Raw genomic sequence first — 20,000 nt, 5'->3', positions numbered from 1 at the left:
TGAACAAGCATGAAAATTTTCAGACAGATCGGACAAAATTTGCCTCTATAACAGTTAAAAAGGTGAAAATGATATGAATTAATGGCATGTTAAGCCAATAAGTGGTATTTTACTGCCCCCTGCTGTTTAAAATAGTCATTTTCTCATATTGGTATTGGTATCAGCCATGGTAAATCATGATAAATGATGGTGTGTGTGTGTGTGTGTGTGTGTGTGTGTGTGTGTGTGTGTGTGTGTGTGTGTGTGTGTGTGTGTGGTACAAATATAACAAAGGTTTTATTTTCCAACATGAAAACAAACATAACAGAGTGCTAGTGCACAAACAATAACCGACAATGATAATGGATGAGAGGGGAACTTAAATACACAGATCAAGACAAGGACAACAGGTGACGGTTATGATGATGAGGAGCAGGTGATGATGAGGAGGGTGATGAGGAGCAGGTGCAGGTGATGACGACAGATGGTGAATGTGATGAAGACAGAAGATGAATGTGATGAAGGTGAATGTGACACCAATATCACTGAAACATTTTTGTGTGTGTGTGTGTGTGTGTGTGTGTGTGTGTGTGTGTGTGTGTGTGTGTGTAGCATTATTGTGTGTAGCATATGTAGCAAGTATGCATTATTGAGTTAACATGGAAACACTGGTTTGCTTTAGTGCAGAAAACTGGTCAAAATCATGAGGTTTAAAGTGAAAGTGAGCCAATAAGTGGTCTTCTACTGCCCTCTGCTGGCCATTCTACTTATTAATTAAATTTTTCCACATGTGCTTGCATTTATACTTGAATACACACTAAAAATCACTTATATAGCAATAACTATTATAACACAATCATATTTTGTCAGTGTTAATCACTTTATTTGCACTGACACTTCAAATAATTGCTAGTAATGTGGTAAATCATGGTTAACTATGCTGTGTGTGTGTGTGTGTGTGTGTGTGTGTGTGTGTGTGTGTGTGTGTAAGCATGCATTGAGTTAACATGGATAAACTGGTTTGCTTTAGTGCAGAAAACTGGTTTAAAGTGAAAGTGAGCCAATAAGTGGTCTTCTACTGCCCTCTGCAGGCCATTCTACTTATTAATGAAATATTTCAACATGTGCTTGCATTCATACTTGAATACACACTAAAAAAATCACTTATTTAGCAATAACTATTATAACACAATCATATTTTGTCAGTGTTAATCACTTTATTTGCACTGACACTTCAAATAATTGCTAGTAATGTGATAAATCAGGCTAGAAACATGGTAAATCAAAGTAAATAATACTAGATTGTCGTTTATCTCCTGGTAAATAATACTAGAACGTGGTATATCATGGTAAATCATGGTTAACTATGCTGTGTGTGTGTGTGTGTGTGTGTGTGTGTGTGTGTGTGTGTGTGTGTGTGTGTGTGTGTGTGTGTGTGTGTGTGTGTGTGTGTGTGTGTGTGTAAGCATGCATTGAGTTAACATGGAAAAACTGGTTTGCTTTAGTGCAGAAAACTGGTTTAAAGTGAAAGTGAGCCAATAAGTGGTCTTCTAGTGCCCTCTGCTGGCCATTCTACTTAATAATGAAATATTTTACATGTGCTTTTGCATTCATACTTGGACACACACAAAAAAATCACGTATATAACTAACTATTATAACACAATAATATTTTGTCAGTGTTCATCACCTCATTTGCACTGACACTTCACATAATTGCTAGTAATGTGGTTAATCATGCTAGAAACATTGTAAATCATAGTAAATAATACTGAAATGAGGTGTATCAAGGTAAATCATGCTAGAATCCTAATAAATCATTCTGGAACATGGTATATGATAGTAAATCATGCTAGAATCATATTAAATAATTCTAGAATGTGGCAAATCGTTGTGGGAGGAGCCTATTTTACTCAAATGGCTATAACTCAAGAAGTAAATGAGATATCTTCACCAAACTCAGTACACATGTGTATGGGTTCAATTTGAGGTCACAGTAAACAATTTTATGGAGATCGGACCATAGGTGGCGCTATAACTGTTAAAAAGCTTTAAAACCATATATATCCCATGGCAAATTGCCTGTATTGGCTGTAAATGGTCTTTTCCATCTATTATGTCAGTGGTTACATGCTTGCTAAATAAATCTTAATAACTTTTGATGCTTTTGTGCTTAAATGCCTTAAAGGCCTTAACTGCTTGAACCCCGATAAATGCTGCTTGTTATTATTATTATTATTCCGCCGTAAAACGCATCGTGCAGCCTAAACCGTAAGTGCTAGAGACTTGAAACTTGGCCAGAAGGTAGTACAAAAATCGAGGAGAGGTTCAGAGAATATGAGCTAGATTGGCCAATAGGTGGCGCTACAGTGCAAAAAACAAAAAAATTGCATATTTTTGCTTAAATCTCATCAACCCTTTGTCACAGACTCAAGTGTCTTATATCTTTGGAATCCTTGGGTCAAGCCGAACAAAAAAGGCCTCAAGGATTTCATTTCCGGTATGCAAATTTTTCCGCCATTTTGGATTTTGTCCAAAACCTACTTTTGCGAATTAGTCCCTGGTTTTTCGCCCGATCGGAACCAAACCAGTGCAGAAATATTCACAGGAGTCTGAATATCAATAATTATCGAAAAAAAGTTAAAATTTCGATCCACGGTTGCTAAGGGGCATCAAAACGTTCGCAGGAGGCGGAGCTAATTATACAAAAATGGCTATAACTCGTGAACGAAATGAGATATTTTCACCAAACTCGGTACACATATGTATGAGCTCAAGTTGAGGTCACAGTAAAAAAATCGCGGTGATTGGCCTCATGGTGGCGCTATAATATGAAAAAAACATAAAACAGGCTATAACCACCTGACCGTTAGTCCGATTGACTTGAAAATTGGTATGCAGTGTCTTGGTCCAAGGTGCCATGTATGTCTATGAGGACATTGGTTTATCTCAAAAAACATGGCCGCTATCGGCCAATGAAGTTTGAGCACCTATTAGACAAGGTTAACGGAGGCCGATCGGAACAAAACTCAGTGGGCATGTTCGGCTCAAGCCCCTAGAGGTCTGTAAGAATTTTGAAAGAAATCGGCCACTAGTTGGCGCTAACGAGTTTTATGGCTCTGTAATCACGTGGTGTTACACTTATCGTCACAAAATGCATATCATATGATAGATCTGCTCATGCTGAACAACTTTGCCTCTAGAACCATTGCTGTCAATCAAACAGTTCATTAAATATTCATGAATATGTTAAAAACCTACTTTTGCGAACTAGTCCTAGGTTTTTTGCCCGATCGGAACCAGACCAGTCTAGGACAATTCTCTGGACTCTCTAGATCAATAATTATCAAAAAAAAGTTGTACTTTTGCATTTGGATGGCTGTAATAGGGTAATTTATAAAATGGGCGTGTCAAAATACATTAAAAAGCCTATAAATCCTAAATAAAAACTCAGAACTTCACAAAAATTGGTCAGCATATGTGACATAACATCATTAACAAGCATGAAAAATTCTATGGAGATCGGACGATAGGTGGCGCTATAACTGTTAAAAAGCTTTAAAATCATATATTTCCTATGGTAAACTGCCTGTATTGGCTGTAAATGGTATTTTCCATCTCTGATCATATAATTTTCATATCATAATGTTAAAAAACTAGTGCAATACAATTCTCTGGACTCACTAGATCAATAATTGTCAGAAAGTTGAACTACTTCATTTGGATAGCTATAATAGGTTCACTTCAAAATCTGGCCTTTACCAAGTGTCCCCGAAAGCCTATATCTCTTTAATCAATGCTCAGACCTTCTTAAAAACAAGTCAGAACGTGTGAAATATCACCCTGAACAAGCATGAAAATTTTCAGACAGATCGGACAAAATTTGCCTCTATAACAGTTAAAAAGGTGAAAATGATATGAATTAATGGCATGTTAAGCCAATAAGTGGTATTTTACTGCCCCCTGCTGTTTAAAATAGTCATTTTCTCATATTGGTATTGGTATCAGCCATGGTAAATCATGATAAATGATGGTGTGTGTGTGTGTGTGTGTGTGTGTGTGTGTGTGTGTGTGTGTGTGTGTGTGTGTGTGTGTGTGTGTGTGTGTGTGTGTGTGTGTGTGTGTGTGTGTGGTACAAATATAACAAAGGTTTTATTTTCCAACATGAAAACAAACATAACAGAGTGCTAGTGCACAAACAATAACCGACAATGATAATGGATGAGAGGGGAACTTAAATACACAGATCAAGACAAGGACAACAGGTGACGGTTATGATGATGAGGAGCAGGTGATGATGAGGAGGGTGATGAGGAGCAGGTGCAGGTGATGACGACAGATGGTGAATGTGATGAAGACAGAAGGTGAATGTGATGAAGGTGAATGTGACACCAATATCACTGAAACATTTGTGTGTGTGTGTGTGTGTGTGTGTGTGTGTGTGTGTGTGTAGCATTATTGTGTGTAGCATATGTAGCAAGTATGCATTATTGAGTTAACATGGAAACACTGGTTTGCTTTAGTGCAGAAAACTGGTCAAAATCATGAGGTTTAAAGTGAAAGTGAGCCAATAAGTGGTCTTCTCCTGCCCTCTGCTGGCCATTCTACTTATTAATTAAAATTTTCCACATGTGCTTGCATTTATACTTGAATACACACTAAAAATCACTTATATAGCAATAACTATTATAACACAATCATATTTTGTCAGTGTTAATCACTTTATTTGCACTGACACTTCAAATAATTGCTAGTAATGTGGTAAATCATGGTTAACTATGCTGTGTGTGTGTGTGTGTGTGTGTGTGTGTGTGTGTGTGTGTGTGTGTGTGTGTGTGTGTGTGTAAGCATGCATTGAGTTAACATGGATAAACTGGTTTGCTTTAGTGCAGAAAACTGGTTTAAAGTGAAAGTGAGCCAATAAGTGGTCTTCTACTGCCCTCTGCAGGCCATTCTACTTATTAATGAAATATTTCAACATGTGCTTGCATTCATACTTGAATACACACTAAAAAAATCACTTATATAGCAATAACCATTATAACACAATCATATTTTGTCAGTGTTAATCACTTTATTTGCACTGACACTTCAAATAATTGCTAGTAATGTGATAAATCAGGCTAGAAACATGGTAAATCAAAGTAAATAATACTAGATTGTCGTTTATCTCCTGGTAAATAATACTAGAATGTGGTATATCATGGTAAATCATGGTTAACTATGCTGTGTGTGTGTGTGTGTGTGTGTGTAAGCATGCATTGAGTTAACATGGAAAAACTGGTTTGCTTTAGTGCAGAAAACTGGTTTAAAGTGAAAGTGAGCCAATAAGTGGTCTTCTAGTGCCCTCTGCTGGCCATTCTACTTAATAATGAAATATTTTACATGTGCTTTTGCATTCATACTTGGACACACACACAAAAATCACGTATATAACTAACTATTATAACACAATAATATTTTGTCAGTGTTCATCACCTCATTTGCACTGACACTTCACATAATTGCTAGTAATGTGGTTAATCATGCTAGAAACATTGTAAATCATAGTAAATAATACTGAAATGAGGTGTATCAAGGTAAATCATGCTAGAATCCTAATAAATCATTCTGGAACATGGTATATGATAGTAAATCATGCTAGAATCATATTAAATAATTCTAGAATGTGGCAAATCGTTGTGGGAGGAGCCTATTTTACTCAAATGGCTATAACTCAAGAAGTAAATGAGATATCTTCACCAAACTCAGTACACATGTGTATGGGTTCAATTTGAGGTCACAGTAAACAATTTTATGGAGATCGGACCATAGGTGGCGCTATAACTGTTAAAAAGCTTTAAAACCATATATATCCCATGGCAAATTGCCTGTATTGGCTGTAAATGGTCTTTTCCATCTATTATGTCAGTGGTTACATGCTTCCTAAATAAATCTTAATAACTTTTGATGCTTTTGTGCTTAAATGCCTTAAAGGCCTTAACTGCTTGAACCCCGATAAATGCTGCTTGCAGCTTTAATTATTATTATTATTCTGCCGTAAAACGCATCGTGCAGCCCAAACCGTAAGGGCTAGAGCTTTGAAACTTTGCCAGATGGTAGTACAAAAATCGAGGAGAGGTTATCAAATTATGACCTCGATTGGCCCATAGGTGGCGCTATAACAACCAAAAGCGCGAAAGTGGTCATAACTCCTGGACCGTATGTCGTAGACACAAGTGTCTTATATCATTGGAAAGCTGGTCGTCTGACGAACAAAACGTATATCTCCGATTTCATTTCCGTCATGATAGATTTTCCGCCATTTTGAATTTTGTCGAAAACCTACTTTTGCGAACTAGTTCCTGGTTTTTTGCTCGATCGGAACCAAACCAGTGCAGAATTGTTCTCTGGAGACTGAAGATCAATAATTATCGAAAAAAAGTTGAAATTTCGATTCAGGGTCGCTAGGGGGCGCAAAATTAACGTTGTGGGCGGAGCCTATTTTACTAAAATGGCTATAACTCCAGAAGTAAATGAGGTATTTTCAACAAACTTGGTACACATATGTAAGAGGTCAATCTGAGGACACGGTAAAAAAATCGCGGCGATTGGCCACATGGTGGCGCTATAACATGAAAAAAACATAAAACAGGCTATAACCACCTGACCGTTAGTCCGATTGACTTGAAAATTGGTATGCAGTGTCTTGGTCCAAGGTGCCATGTATGTCTATGAGGACATTGGTGTATCTCAAAAAACATGGCCGCCATTGGCCAATGAAGTTGAGCACCTATTAGACAAGGTTAACGGAGGCCGATCGGAACGAAACTCGGTGGGCATGTTCGACTCATGGCCCTAGAGGTCTGTAAGAATTTTGAAAGAAATCGGCCACTAGTTGGCGCTAACGAGTTTTATGGCTCTGTAATCACGTGGTGTTAGATATATTGTCACAAAATGCATATCATTTGATAGATCTGCTCATGCTGAACAACTTTGCCTCTAGAACCATTGCTGTCAATCAAACCGTTCATTAAATATTCATGAATATGTTAAAAACCTACTTTTGCGAACTAGTCCCTGGTTTTTTGCCCGATCGGAACCAGACCAGTCTAGGACAATTCTATGGACTCTCTAGATCAATAATTATCAAAAAAAAGTTGAACTTTTGTATTTGTATGGCTGTAATAGGGTCATTTATAAAATGGGTGTGGCAAAATACACTCAAAAGCCTATAAATCCTAAATGAAAACTCAGAACTTCACAAAAATTGGTGAGCATATGTGTCATAACATCACAAACAAGCTTGCAAAATTTTATGGAGATTGGACAATAGTTGGCGCTATAACTGTTAAAAAGCTTTAAAACCATATATTTCCTATGGTAAACTGCCTGTATTGGCTGTAAATGGTCTTTTCCATGTCTGATCATATAATTTTCATATCATAATGTTCAAAACTAGTGCAATACAATTCTCTGGACTCACTAGATCAATAATTGTCAGAAAAAGTTGAACTACTTCATTTGGATAGCTATAATAGGTTCACTTCAAAATCTGGCCTTTACCAAGTGTCCCCGAAAGCCTATATCTCTTTAATCAATGCTCAGACCTTCTTAAAAACAAGTCAGAACGTGTGAAATATCACCCTGAACAAGCATGAAAATTTTCAGACAGATCGGACAAAATTTGCCTCTATAACAGTTAAAAAGGTGAAAATGATATGATTTAATGGCATGTTAAGCCAATAAGTGGTATTTTACTGCCCCCTGCTGTTTAAAATAGTCATTTTCTCATATTGGTATTGGTATCAGCCATGGTAAATCATGATAAATGATGGTGTGTGTGTGTGTGTGTGTGTGTGTGTGTGTGTGTGTGTGTGTGTGTGTGTGTGTGTGTGTGGTACAAATATAACAAAGGTTTTATTTTCCAACATGAAAACAAACATAACAGAGTGCTAGTGCACAAACAATAACCGACAATGATAATGGATGAGAGGGGAACTTAAATACACAGATCAAGACAAGGACAACAGGTGACGGTTATGATGATGAGGAGCAGGTGATGATGAGGAGGGTGATGAGGAGCAGGTGCAGGTGATGACGACAGATGGTGAATGTGATGAAGACAGAAGGTGAATGTGATGAAGGTGAATGTGACACCAATATCACTGAAACATTTGTGTGTGTGTGTGTGTGTGTGTGTGTGTGTGTGTGTGTAGCATTATTGTGTGTAGCATATGTAGCAATTATGCATTATTGAGTTAACATGGAAACACTGGTTTGCTTTAGTGCAGAAAACTGGTCAAAATCATGAGGTTTAAAGTGAAAGTGAGCCAATAAGTGGTCTTCTACTGCCCTCTGCTGGCCATTCTACTTATTAATTAAATTTTTCCACATGTGCTTGCATTTATACTTGAATACACACTAAAAATCACTTATATAGCAATAACTATTATAACACAATCATATTTTGTCAGTGTTAATCACTTTATTTGCACTGACACTTCAAATAATTGCTAGTAATGTGGTAAATCATGGTAAATCATGGTTAACTATGCTCTGTGTGTGTGTGTGTGTGTGTGTGTGTGTGTGTGTGTGTGTGTGTGTGTGTGTGTGTGTGTGTGTGTGTGTGTGTGTGTGTGTAAGCATGCATTGAGTTAACATAGATAAACTGGTTTGCTTTAGTGCAGAAAACTGGTTTAAAGTGAAAGTGAGCCAATAAGTGGTCTTCTACTGCCCTCTGCTGGCCATTCTACTTATTAATGAAATATTTCAACATGTGCTTGCATTCATACTTGAATACACACAAAAAAAATCACTTATATAGCAATAACTATTATAACACAATCATATTTTGTCAGTGTTAATCACTTTATTTGCACTGACACTTCAAATAATTGCTAGTAATGTGATAAATCAGGCTAGAAACATGGTAAATCAAAGTAAATAATACTAGATTGTCGTTTATCTCCTGGTAAATAATACTAGAACGTGGTATATCATGGTAAATCACGGTTAACTATGCTGTGTGTGTATGTGTGTGTGTGTGTGTGTGTGTGTTTGTGTGTGTGTGTGTGTGTGTGTGTGTGTGTGTGTGTGTGTGTGTTTGTGTGTGTGTGTGTGTGTGTGTGTGTGTGTGTGTGTGTGTGTGTGTGTGTGTGTAAGCATGCATTGAGTTAACATGGAAAAACTGGTTTGCTTTAGTGCAGAAAACTGGTTTAAAGTGAAAGTGAGCCAATAAGTGGTCTTCTACTGCCCTCTGCTGGCCATTCTACTTAATAATGAAATATTTTACATGTGCTTTTGCATTCATACTTGGACACACACTAAAAATCACGTATATAACTAACTATTATAACACAATAATATTTTGTCAGTGTTCATCACCTCATTTGCACTGACACTTCACATATTTGCTAGTAATGTGGTTAATCATGCTAGAAACATTGTAAATCATAGTAAATAATACTGAAATGAGGTGTATCAAGGTAAATCATGCTAGAATCCTAATAAATCATTCTGGAACATGGTATATGATAGTAAATCATGCTAGAATCATATTAAATAATTCTAGAATGTGGCAAATCGTTGTGGGAGGAGCCTATTTTACTCAAATGGCTATAACTCAAGAAGTAAATGAGATATCTTCACCAAACTCAGTACACATGTGTATGGGTTCAATTTGAGGTCACAGTAAACAATTCTATGGAGATCGGACCATAGGTGGCGCTATAACTGTTAAAAAGCTTTAAAACCATATATATCCCATGGCAAATTGCCTGTATTGGCTGTAAATGGTCTTTTCTATCTATTATGTCAGTGGTTACATGCTTGCTAAATAAATCTTAATAACTTTTGATGCTTTTGTGCTTAAATGCCTTAAAGGCCTTAACTGCTTGAACCCCGATAAATGCTGCTTGCAGCTTTAATTATTATTATTATTATTCTGCCGTAAAACGCATCGTGCAGCCCAAACCGTAAGGGCTAGAGCTTTGAAACTTTGCCATATGGTAGTACAAAAATCGAGGAGAGGTTATCAAATTATGACCCCGATTGGCCCATAGGTGGCGCTATAGCAACCAAAAGCGCGAAACTGCTCATAACTCCTAGACCGTAAGTCATAGACTCAAGTGTCTTATATCATTGGAAAGCTGGACGCCTGACGAACAAAACGTATATCTCCGATTTTATTTCCGCCATGATAGATTTTCCGCCATTTTGAATTTTGTCGAAAATCTACTTTTGCGAACTAGTCCCTGGTTTTTTGCCCGATCGGAACCAAACCAGTGCAGAATTGTTCTCTGGAGTCTGAATATCAATAATTATCAAAAAAAAAGTTGAAATTTCGATTCACGGTCGCTAGGGGGTGCAAAATTAACGTTGTGGGAGGAGCCTATTTTACTAAAATGGCTATAACTCCAGAAGTAAAAGAGGTATTTTAACCAAACCTGGTACACATGTGTAAGACGTCAATATGAGGTCACGGTAAAAAAATCGCGACGATTGGCCTCATGGTGGCGCTATAAAATGAAATAAACATAAAACAGGCTATAACCACCTGACCGTTAGTCCGATTGACTTGAAAATTGGTATGCAGTGTCTTGGTCCAAGGTGCCATGTATGTCTATGAGGACATTGGTGTATCTCAAAAAACATGGCCGCCATTGGCCAATGAAGTTGAGCACCTATTAGACAAGGTTAACGGAGGCCGATCGGAACGAAACTCGGTGGGCATGTTCGACTCATGGCCCTAGAGGTCTGTAAGAATTTTGAAAGAAATCGGCCACTAGTTGGCGCTAACGAGTTTTATGGCTCTGTAATCACGTGGTGTTAGATATATTGTCACAAAATGCATATCATTTGATAGATCTGCTCATGCTGAACAACTTTGCCTCTAGAACCATTGCTGTCAATCAAACCGTTCATTAAATATTCATGAATATGTTAAAAACCTACTTTTGCGAACTAGTCCCTGGTTTTTCGCCCGATCGGAACCAGACCAGTCTAGGACAATTCTATGGACTCTCTAGATCAATAATTATCAAAAAAAGTTGAACTTTTGTATTTGTATGGCTGTAATAGGGTCATTTATAAAATGGGTGTGGCAAAATACACTCAAAAGCCTATAAATCCTAAATGAAAACTCAGAACTTCACAAAAATTGGTGAGCATATGTGTCATAACATCACAAACAAGCTTGCAAAATGTGATGGAGATTGGACAATAGTTGGCGCTATAACTGTTAAAAAGCTTTAAAACCATATATTTCCTATGGTAAACTGCCTGTATTGGCTGTAAATGGTCTTTTCCATGTCTGATCATATAATTTTCATATCATAATGTTCAAAACTAGTGCAATACAATTCTCTGGACTCACTAGATCAATAATTGTCAGAAAAAGTTGAACTACTTCATTTGGATAGCTATAATAGGTTCACTTCAAAATCTGGCCTTTACCAAGTGTCCCCGAAAGCCTATATCTCTTTAATCAATGCTCAGACCTTCTTAAAAACAAGTCAGAACGTGTGAAATATCACCCTGAACAAGCATGAAAATTTTCAGACAGATCGGACAAAATTTGCCTCTATAACAGTTAAAAAGGTGAAAATGATATGATTTAATGGCATGTTAAGCCAATAAGTGGTATTTTACTGCCCCCTGCTGTTTAAAATAGTCATTTTCTCATATTGGTATTGGTATCAGCCATGGTAAATCATGATAAATGATGGTGTGTGTGTGTGTGTGTGTGTGTGTGTGTGTGTGTGTGTGTGTGTGTGTGTGTGTGTGTGGTACAAATATAACAAAGGTTTTATTTTCCAACATGAAAACAAACATAACAGAGTGCTAGTGCACAAACAATAACCGACAATGATAATGGATGAGAGGGGAACTTAAATACACAGATCAAGACAAGGACAACAGGTGACGGTTATGATGATGAGGAGCAGGTGATGATGAGGAGGGTGATGAGGAGCAGGTGCAGGTGATGACGACAGATGGTGAATGTGATGAAGACAGAAGGTGAATGTGATGAAGGTGAATGTGACACCAATATCACTGAAACATTTGTGTGTGTGTGTGTGTGTGTGTGTGTGTGTGTGTGTGTGTGTGTAGCATTATTGTGTGTAGCATATGTAGCAAGTATGCATTATTGAGTTAACATGGAAACACTGGTTTGCTTTAGTGCAGAAAACTGGTCAAAATCATGAGGTTTAAAGTGAAAGTGAGCCAATAAGTGGTCTTCTACTGCCCTCTGCTGGCCATTCTATTTAATTAAATTTTTCCACATGTGCTTGCATTTATACTTGAATACACACTAAAAATCACTTATATAGCAATAACTATTATAACATAATCATATTTTGTCAGTGTTAATCACTTTATTTGCACTGACACTTCAAATAATTGCTAGTAATGTGGTAAATCATGGTAAATCATGGTTAACTATGCTGTGTGTGTGTGTGTGTGTGTGTGTGTGTGTGTGTGTGTGTGTGTGTGTGTGTGTGTGTGTGTGTGTGTGTGTGTGTGTGTGTGTGTGTGTGTGTGTGTGTGTGTGTGTGTGTGTAAGCATGCATTGAGTTAACATGGATAAACTGGTTTGCTTTAGTGCAGAAAACTGGTTTAAAGTGAAAGTGAGCCAATAAGTGGTCTTCTACTGCCCTCTGCTGGCCATTCTACTTATTAATGAAATATTTCAACATGTGCTTGCATTCATACTTGAATACACACTAAAAAAATCACTTATATAGCAATAACTATTATAACACAATCATATTTTGTCAGTGTTAACCACTTTATTTGCACTGACACTTCAAATAATTGCTAGTAATGTGATAAATCAGGCTAGAAACATGGTAAATCAAAGTAAATAATCCTAGATTGTCGTTTATCTCCTGGTAAATAATACTAGAACGTGGTATATCATGGTAAATCATGGTTAACTATGCTGTGTGTGTATGTGTGTGTGTGTGTGTGTGTGTGTGTGTGTGTGTGTGTGTGTGTGTGTGTGTGTGTGTGTTTGTGTGTGTGTGTGTGTGTGTGTGTGTGTGTGTGTGTGTGTGTGTGTGTGTGTGTGTGTAAGCATGCATTGAGTTAACATGGAAAAACTGGTTTGCTTTAGTGCAGAAAACTGGTTTAAAGTGAAAGTGAGCCAATAAGTGGTCTTCTAGTGCCCTCTGCTGGCCATTCTACTTAATAATGAAATATTTTACATGTGCTTTTGCATTCATACTTGGACACACACTAAAAATCACGTATATAACTAACTATTATAACACAATAATATTTTGTCAGTGTTCATCACCTCATTTGCACTGACACTTCACATATTTGCTAGTAATGTGGTTAATCATGCTAGAAACATTGTAAATCATAGTAAATAATACTGAAATGAGGTGTATCAAGGTAAATCATGCTAGAATCCTAATAAATCATTCTGGAACATGGTATATGATAGTAAATCATGCTAGAATCATATTAAATAATTCTAGAATTTGGCAAATCGTTGTGGGAGGAGCCTATTTTACTCAAATGGCTATAACTCAAGAAGTAAATGAGATATCTTCACCAAACTCAGTACACATGTGTATGGGTTCAATTTGAGGTCACAGTAAACAATTCTATGGAGATTGGAGCATAGGTGGCGCTATAACTGTTAAAAAGCTTTAAAACCATATATATCCCATGGCAAATTGCCTGTATTGGCTGTAAATGGTCTTTTCCATCTATTATGTCAGTGGTTACATGCTTGCTAAATAAATCTTAATAACTTTTGATGCTTTTGTGCTTAAATGCCTTAAAGGCCTTAACTGCTTGAACCCCGATAAATGCTGCTTGCAGCTTTAATTATTATTATTATTCTTCTGCCGTAAAACGCATCGTGCAGCCCAAACCGTAAGGGCTAGAGCATTGAAACTTTGCCAGATGGTAGTACAAAAATCGAGGAGAGGTTCAGAGATTATGACCCCGATTGGCCCATAGGTGGCGCTATAGCAACCAAAAGCGCGAAACTGCTCATAACTCCTAGACCGTATGTCGCAGACTCAAGTGTCTTATATCATTGGAAAGCTGGACGCCTGACGAACAAAACGTATATCTCCGATTTCATTTCCGTCATGATAGATTTTCCGCCATTTTGAATTTTGTCGAAAATCTACTTTTGCGAACTAGTCCCTGGTTTTTTGCCCGATTGGAGCCAAACCAGTGCAGAAATGTTCTCTGGAGTCTGAAGATCAATAATTATCGAAAAAATGTTGAAATTTCGATTCATGGACGCTAGGGGGCGCAAAATAATCGTTGTGGGAGGAGCCTATTTTACTAAAATGGCTATAACTTAAAAAGTAAATAAGATAGCTTCACCAAACTCGGTACACATGTGTATGGGTTCATTCTGGGGTCACAGTAAAAAAATCGCGACGATTGAACACTAGGTGGCGCTATAACATGAAAAAAACATGAAAAGGGCTATAACCACCTGACCGTTAGTCCGATTGACTTGAAAATTGGTATGCAGTGTCTTGGTCCAAGGTGCCATGTATGTCTATGAGGACATTGGCGTATCTCAAAAAACATGGCCGCCATTGGCCAATGAAGTTGAGCACCTATTAGACAAGGTTAACGGAGGCCGATCGGAACGAAACTCGATGGGCATGTTCGACTCATGGCCCTAGAGGTCTGTAAGAATTTTGAAAGAAATCGGCCACTAGTTGGCGCTAACGAGTTTTTTGGCTCTGTAATCACGTGGTGTTACACTTATCGTCACAAAAAGCATATCATTTGATATATCTGCTCATGCTGAACAACTTTGCCTCAAGAACCATTTCTGTCAATCAAACCGTTCATTAAATATTCATGAATATGTCTAAAACCTACTTTTGCGAACTAGTCCTAGGTTTTTTGCCCGATCGGAACCAGACCAGTCTAGGACAATTCTCTGGACTCTCTAGATCAATAATTATCAAAAAAAAGTTGAACTTTTGCATTTGGATGGCTGTAATAGGATCATTTATAAAATGGGCATGGAAAAATACATTAAAAAGCCTATAAATCCTAAATAAAAACCCAGAACTTCACAAAAATTGGTGAACTTATGTGACATAACATCATTAACAAGCATGCAAAATTTCATGGAGATCGGACGATAGGTGGCGCTATAACTGTTAAAAATCTTTAAAACCATATATTTCCTATGGTAAACTGCCTGTATTGACTGTAAATGGTCTTTTCCATCTCTGAATATATAATTTTCATATCATAATGTTAAAAACTAGTGCAATACAATTCTCTGGACTCACTAGAACAATAATTGTCAGAAAAAGTTGAACTACTTCATTTGGATAGCTATAATAGGTTCACTTCAAAATGTGGCCTTTACCAAGTGTCCCCGAAAGCCTATATCTCTTTAATGAATGTTCAAACCTTCTTAAAAACAAGTCAGAACATGTGAAATATCACTCTGAACATGCATGAAAATTTTCAGACAGATCTGACAAAATTTGCCTCTATAACAGTTAAAAAGGTGAAAATGATATGAATATAATGACATATTAAGCCAAGAAGTGGTATTTTACTGCCCCCTGCTGTTTAAAATAGTCATGTTGTCATATTGTTCTATAATTTATATTTAGACTTTATAAAATCACTATTTTAACATTTACAATTACATTTAGTCAAAAATCCATCTGTTAAATTATTAGTATTGACAGTTTGATCACATCATATATTTCAAATGTCTGTATCTACAATATAATGTGTGTGTGTAGTCTTAGGTTTCTGAATAAATTCTGAATGATCTGATTAATAGCTTACAAAGACTTTGTGAAATGTTTATAGACCATTCAAATATATTTTCATAATGACATATCCCAATAGCATTGAAAAAACAACATTTGTCTTGTGTGTGTGTGTGTGTGTGTGTGTGTGTGTGTGTGTTAACATGCATTATGGATTTAAAATGGAAAAACTGGTTTGCTTTAGTGCAGAAAAATGGTGAAAATCAAGAAGTTTAAAGTGAAAGTGAGCCAATATGTGGTCTTCTACTGCCCTCTGCTGGCCATTCTACTTATTAATGTCTACCCACATATGCTTTTGCATTCATTAGACACTAAAAATCACTTATATAACAATAAAACACTAAAAAATCACTTATAACAATTACTATTGTAGCACAATCATATTTTGTCAGAGTTTATCACTTCATTTTTACTGATACTTCACATAATTGCTAGCAATGTGGTAAATCATGGTTAAATCACACTAAAAACATGGTAAATCAATAAATGATACTAGAATGTGGTGTATCAAGGTAAATCATACTACAATCCTGGTACATCATTCTAGAACATAGTATATCATGGTACATCATGCTAGAACATGGTAAATCATGGTAAACTATGCTAGAACAGGGTAAATCATGGTAAGCCATGATAAATCATAATAAACTATGGTAAATCATGTTAGAATGTGGTATATCATGGTAAATCATGCTAGAACATGGTAAATCATGGTAAACTATGCTAGAACAGGGTAAATCATGGTAAACTATGATAAATCATGATAAACTATGGTAATCCATGCTAGAATCACAGTAAACAATGGTAAATCATACTAGAATGTAGTATATCATGGTAAATTATGCTAGAATATGGCAAATCATGCTAGAATCATAGTAAATAATACTAGAATGTGCTAAATTGTTGTGGGAGGAGCCTATTTTACTAAAATGGCTATAACTCAAGAAGTAAATGAGATATCTTCACCAAACTCAGTACACATGTGTATGGGTTCAATTTGAGGTCACAGTAAACAATTCTATGGAGATCGGACCATAGGTGGCGCTATAACTGTTAAAAAGCTTTAAAACCATATATATCCCATGGTAAACTGCCTGTATTGGCTGTAAATGGTCTTTTCCATCTATTATGTCCGTGGTTACATGCTTGCTAAATAAATCTTAACTTTTGATGCTTTTGTGCTTAAATGCTTAAAAGGCTTTAACTGCTTGAACCCCGATAAATGCTGCTTGCAGCTTTAATTATTAGGGGTTCAAGCACGAAGTGCTGAAACCCTATTGTAATTGTGCTGATTTTTAGGGGTTCAAGCACGAAGTGCTGAAACCCTATTGTAATTGTAAGGATTTTTATTAGGGGTTCAAGCACGAAGTGCTGAAACCCTATTGTAATTGTGCTGATTTTTAGGGGTTCAAGCACGAAGTGCTGAAACCCTATTGTAATTGTACTGATTTTTAGGGGTTCAAGCACGAAGTGCTGAAACCCTATTGTAATTGTGCTGATTTTTATTATTATTATTATTATTATTATTCTGCCGTAAAACGCATCGTGCAGCCCAAACCGTAAGGGCTAGAGCTTTGAAACTTTGCCATATGGTAGTACAAAAATCGAGGAGAGGTTATCAAATTATGACCCCGATTGGCCCATAGGTGGCGCTATAGCAACCAAAAGCGCGAAACTGCTCATAACTCCTAGACCGTAAGTCATAGACTCAAGTGTCTTATATCATTGGAAAGCTGGACGCCTGACGAACAAAACGTATATCTCCGATTTTATTTCCGCCATGATAGATTTTCCACCATTTTGAATTTTGTCGAAAATCTACTTTTGCGAACTAGTCCCTGGTTTTTTGCCCGATCGGAACCAAACCAGTGCAGAATTGTTCTCTGGAGTCTGAATATCAATAATTATCAAAAAAAAGTTGAAATTTCGATTCACGGTCGCTAGGGGGTGCAAAATTAACGTTGTGGGAGGAGCCTATTTTACTAAAATGGCTATAACTCCAGAAGTAAAAGAGGTATTTTAACCAAACCTGGTACACATGTGTAAGACGTCAATATGAGGTCACGGTAAAAAAATCGCGGCGATTGGTCACATGGTGGCGCTATAACATGAAAAAAACATAAAACAGGCTATAACCACCTGACCGTTAGTCCGATTGACTTGAAAATTGGTATGCAGTGTCTTGGTCCAAGGTGCCATGTATGTCTATGAGGACATTGGTGTATCTCAAAAAACATGGCCGCCATCGGCCAATGAAGTTTGAGCACCTATTAGACAAGGTTAACGGAGGCCTATCGGAACGAAACTCGGTGGGCATGTTCGACTCATGGCCCTAGAGGTCTGTAAGAATTTTAAAAGAAATCGGCCACTAGTTGGCGCTAACGAGTTTTATGGCTCTGTAATCACGTGGTGTTACACTTATTGTCACAAAATGCATACCATTTGATAGATCTCCTCTTGTTGAACAACTTTGCCTCAAGAACCATTGCTGTCAATCAAACTGTTCATTAAATATTCGTAATTATGTTAAAAACCTACTTTTGCGAACTAGTCCTAGGTTTTTCGCCCGATCAGAACCAAACGAGTCTAGGACAATTCTATGGACTCTCAAGATCAATAATTATCAAAAAAAAGTTGAACTTTTGCATTTTTCGCATGGGTATATTGGGTCATAAAGAAAATGGGCGTGGCAAAATGCACTCAAAAGCCTATAAATCCTAAACAAAAACTCAGAACTTCACGAAAATTGGTGAGCTTATGTGCCATAACATCATTAACAAGCATGCAAAATTTCATGGAGATCGGACTATAGATGGTGCTATAACTGTTAAAAAGCTTTAAAAAACACATATTTCCTATGGTAAATTGCCTGTATTGGCTGTAAATGGACTTTTCCATCTATTATTTCAGTGGTTAAAAGCTTTCTAAATAAATCTTAATGTCTTAAATGCTTATGTGCCTAAAGGCCTTAAATGCTTGAACCCCGATAAATGCTGCTTGCAGCTTTAATTATTAGGGGTTCAAGCACGAAGTGCTGAAACCCTATTGTAATTGTACTGATTTTTATTATTATTATTATTATTATTATTATTATTTTCCCCTTAAACGCATCGTGCAGACCAAACCGTAAGAGCTGGAACCTTGAAACTTGGCCAAATGGTAGTCCTCAATTTGGGGAGAACCTATAAAAGTATGACCCCGATTGGCCCATAGGTGGCGCTATAGCAACCAAAAGCGCAAAACTGCTCATAACTACTAGACCGTATGTCGTAGACTCAAGTGTCTTATATCATTGGAAAGCTGGACGCCTGACGAACAAAACGTATATCTCCGATTTCATTTCCGCCATGATAGATTTTCCGCCATTTTGAATTTTGTCAAAAACCTACTTTTGCGAACTAGTCCTAGGTTTTTCGCCCGATCGGAACCAATCCAGTGCAGAAATGTTCTCTTGAGTCTGAATATCAAAAACTATCGAAAAAAAGTTGAAATTTCGATTCACGGACGCTAAGGGGCGCCAAAACGTACGTCGTGGGCAGGGCCTATTTTACTAAAATGGCTATAACTCCAGAAGTAAATGAGGTATCTTCACCAAACTTGGTACACATGTGTAAGAGGTCAATCTGAGGTCACAGTAAAAAAACCGCGGCGATTGGCCACATGGTGGCGCTATAACATGAAAAAAACATAAAACAGGCTATAACCACCTGACCGTTAGTCCGATTGACTTGAAAATTGGTATGCAGTGTCTTGGTCCAAGGTGCCATGTATGTGTATGAGGACATTGGCGTATCTCAAAAAACATGGCCGCCATCGGCCAATGAAATTTGAGCACCTATTAGACAAGGTTAACGGAGGCCGATCGGAACGAAACTCGATGGGCATGTTCGACTCAAGGCCCTAGAGGTCTGTAAGAATTTTGAAAGAAATCGGCCACTAGTTGGCGCTAACGAGTTTTATGGCTCTGTAATCACGTGGTGTTACAAATATCCACACAATATGCATATCATTTGATAGATCTCCTCATCCTGAACAACTTTGCCTCAAGAACCATTGCTGTCAATCAAACCGTTCATTAAATATTCGCAAACATGTTAAAAACCTACTTTTGCGAACTAGTCCTAGGTTTTTCGCCCGATCGGAACCAGACCAGTCTAGGACAATTCTCTGGACTCTCTAGATCAAAAACTATCAAAAAAAAGTTGAACTTTTGCATTTGGATGGCTCTAATAGGGTCATTTATAAAATGGGC

Source organism: Scardinius erythrophthalmus (assembly GCF_964197995.2).
Source record: "Scardinius erythrophthalmus genome assembly, chromosome: 1".
Taxonomy (NCBI): Eukaryota; Metazoa; Chordata; class Actinopteri; order Cypriniformes; family Leuciscidae; genus Scardinius; species Scardinius erythrophthalmus.
This window is presented reverse-complemented; position numbering follows the sequence as displayed.